The following is a 4,024-nucleotide window of genomic DNA, read 5'->3' as shown; positions in this document are numbered from 1 at the left end:
AAATACATTCATTCCATTACAATGTCAAATCCATACATTCAGTAACATTAACAATACTACATACAAGGTAAACCACAGTAACATATACAAATACAATCCAAATAAAACCGGTACAACTACACAACAGGCTTGGACAGTTGTAAGGCAAAATTTTCTTCTGGGTCTGGACATGTGAAACTCAAACAAGTTTTCTGCTGCCAACATACAAAGGAAAAATTGTCATAGGATATATGTACCCATTTCCATAGGGAGGAAGGAATACATGGGTCACAGGATCCAAGCAGTCTCAAAAACCTGTAGAGCAAATTCCATTAGATTTCAAATCTGAGAGTCATTTATCTTTGAGGCTTTAGACAGCAGCAGTCCCACTGTTTTTACAGGCCTATTCTTGCCTCTCTGAATTCAACCTTGGGAGACACTGGAGAGACCACCTTTTGCTCAGCTCCACCCTTTCTAAGCATCAGGGCCACACCCAGCCTCACTGAAAGCTTTAAGATACACACTCGACCCTTCCATGTCATGGGAGCCCTGCTCTCCCCAATCCCCAAAGACTGTGCTGCACTCCCCCAGGCCTGAGTCATCACCACACTTCAACAGCAATGAGGTGGAAGGCCCATCCTCTTCCTTTGGGGTAAACTCACCCTCTGCACATGCTTGGATGGGTCCACTCTCCTAGCCTGAGGCTTCTTGACTTCAGACCTCAGCCTCCATGATTCTACCTTTGAAGTTATGTTTCCTCCAATGTGTCTCTTCTCTGTCCCTCTCTGTTCTGACTGCCAGTGGTTCTTTTTACGCAGCTCCTGCAACACTTTCATTGGCTTTCTTTAAAATTGTCTCAGATCATGTCCATTAGACATAAGAAGTTTCCACAAGTCTGTCTTGGATAACTTCATGTCCAATCCTGGTTTTCTCTGAAATAGCTGGTAGTTTCCACATTTGGTTAAATCTTCATGTGGGGCACTATTCTCTGGGGGCCCCCTTCCAGAAGCTCAGAATTTTCCAGAATATTAACATCTGGTTTCTGTGTACCCAAGAATTCAGTTTTCAGCTTATTCCTTTTGTGTTGCATTTTGCTATAAACTGTGAGGAGAAACAAGGTTGCACTTTCCACATTTAATTTGGAAATCTCTTCTACTAAATTACCAAGTTCATGGGTTTTAAAATCTGCCTTCCATCCAAATCCACAGGTCAATTGTGTCATATTATCTGCCATTTTAAAACAAGGACTACCTTCTTTGCTGTTTGCACTAACACATATCTCATTTCTGTCTAAGGCCTTATCAGAACTATCTTTAGAGTCCACATTTTTACCAACAGTCTTTTCAAAGCATTCTAGGCCTTCTCTATCAAGCTGTTTACAACTCTTCCAGAATCTTCCCCTTATCCATTTTAAAAGCCACTCCAACATGGTTGGTATTTGTAAATTGTAGCACCCCACTTCTCTGATGCCAAAATCTGTTCTACTCTGTTAGCTGACTTGATGGGAAAAACCAGAATCAAAAGGAAAGCTTTTAAAAGGGGAATTTAATAAGTTGCTAGTTTACAGTTTTAAAAACGGTGAAGTTGTCCAGTTAAAATATGTCTATGGACATATTTAAAATATGTCTATGGACATATTTTATGTCCAATCTAAGACATCCAGGTAAAGATACCTTGGTTCAAGAAAGCTGATGACCTTCAGCATTTCTCTCACAGCTGGAAGGGCATATGGCAAACATGGTGTCATCTGCTGGCTCTCTTTCCAGACCTCTTGCTTCATGAAACTCCCTGGGAGGCATTTTCCTTCTTCATCTCCAAAAGTTGCTGGCTGGTAGACTCTGTGGTTCTTTCATCCTTCCATCATGGTTCTGTACCTCTCTTCTTGTTCTCAAAAGGGACTCTGTGGTTCTTTCATCCTTCCATCATGGTTCTGTACCTCTCTTCTTGTTCTCAAAAGGGACCCTGTCTGAAATGGCTCCTTTTATATAGGATTCCAGCAAACTAATCAGGACCAAGGTTGATCCATCCAATCAAGTTTAGCACCCACAATTGATGGAGTCATGTCTCTGTAATGATAATCTAATGTTTCCAACCTATGATAATGAATAGGGATTAGAAGAAACCATTGCTCTCACAAGATTGATTAGGATTAAAACATGGGTTTTCAAGGGCACACCAATCCTCTCAAACTGGCACAGTAATCAGTCCTCAATAAGTAATCTTTCCAGCGCAAGTTTGTTGCAGACTCCATTAAAACTCTGTATTCACTGGAGAACTGAGAGAAGTTTGTTCTCATTCAGCCCATGTCCTCTTTAGAGAAATAATGTACTCATTGATCCTGTTAATGCCTTCAAATGGCTTAGATGTACAGTGAACTTAATTGATAGAATTGAGTAATAGTAGCAGATATTTATAGTTGGTAGGGAGGCTGGTGTTCAACAAGTGAGTTCATCAGTACAGAGTTGCAGTTGCTAAGGTGGAGGTTTTGCATTGTTGAGAGAATCAATTGTGAGGATTAGTTAATAGAAGGAAAAGAGGAATAATTTATTTTCCTCAAATCATAATTTCTTAAAGTTTTAATATTGTATATTTGTACACTTTTAAAACTTTCAAAATGGATACCTAAAATTTTCCCTTTCTTTTGTTCTCATTGCTCTTTTCCCCTTATTTTAAGCAATTCATTCAAATTTTATAAACAGAAGCAATGAAAAGAATTGTTGTTCTTTAATGTTAGCTTGCATTCAGTAGTATAGTAGGTAGAGTAAAATTCATGACCCCGAGAAATTCTGTGATGAATTGGAGAGACCAGAATGGCTTGAGGGCCTTCTTTTATTCTTGAATGTGAAGAGAAGGTGAAGATATTAAAGAGAGGATGAACATGGGTTTTGAAGATCCCAAGGAAAATTGAGTTTGAATGATCTCATATCCCTGGAATGGGCAGCTAGGATCTTCCTTCAGGATAGAAGTTTCAGGAGTATGTGAAGTGAGCCACTGATCCATACTTGTATTTTATGATAAATACCTGAAGTTACAGAAAATTTAATGAGACAGCATACACAGTTCCAACTTATCCATGATACCTATTCAGTTCTCTAGAATGCTATACTTAGGTGCAAAGTTTGCTGCCATTCTATTGAATAATATACCTGTATATTATGTTCAGATGCAAAGTACTTTACACATAAGCTCATTAGATCTTTCAAAATTTCAAACTGTTTGTGAAATGATGTCATAGATGAGAGAAAACAGGTCATCTGGGGGCAGTAATATAACTATAGTTATAAAAGTGGCAACACATGGCTATTCATTGTCCTGTGATGAGTCTGTGTATTTACTTGAAATAGGCAGAAAATGTTTTTTGTTATAAATGCTAAAGTGCAAATTATAGCTCACCATATGCAAGTTATAATGACCAGTTTATTAGGAAATGTCAAAGTTATATTAGACCATGTGTTTTTTGAGATTTTTAAAAATTATTGAGTCAAATAATCAGTGTGTATATGTATGTGTCCATACCTGTGAAAGACAGATTGCTCAGTGCTTAGAATCATCTCACTTGAAAGGCAAATGCAGTTTGAACTTTCTGCAGCAGTTACCAATTCCTCAGTGCTATGATCCCAATCATTGTACTCTGAATATTGGCAGATGGCCCTTTCTGAACACTTGTATCTCTGATGTTTTTAAGAGATAGTGAAATTGAAAGATGTAGTTATAAAATTTACTCAGGCAGAGTGGGTCATGCTGGGTTCATCCCAGAGAAGACTGTTCAGAGATGTGATGCTGGAGAATATCAGTCATCTGCTCTCTGTGGGTGAGTATGAAACTTACCTATCTAATCCACTTAAGAAGTGTCTAGAACAGCTTGTGTATATTGTTTTAGATTTTACTTTTTATTCACATTCTATGCTATTTCATAACATGAAAAACTAAGATTTTTGTCTGTTTATTTACTACTTACATCTAGTTTTTCCCCTGACTAAAATATAATCTTTGTGAACACAAATTCCATGTATTTTTACTCAATTTTAAACACTCAGCACATTGT

Source organism: Tamandua tetradactyla, chromosome 4, assembly GCF_023851605.1.
Source record: "Tamandua tetradactyla isolate mTamTet1 chromosome 4, mTamTet1.pri, whole genome shotgun sequence".
NCBI lineage: Eukaryota > Metazoa > Chordata > Mammalia > Pilosa > Myrmecophagidae > Tamandua > Tamandua tetradactyla.
This window is presented reverse-complemented; position numbering follows the sequence as displayed.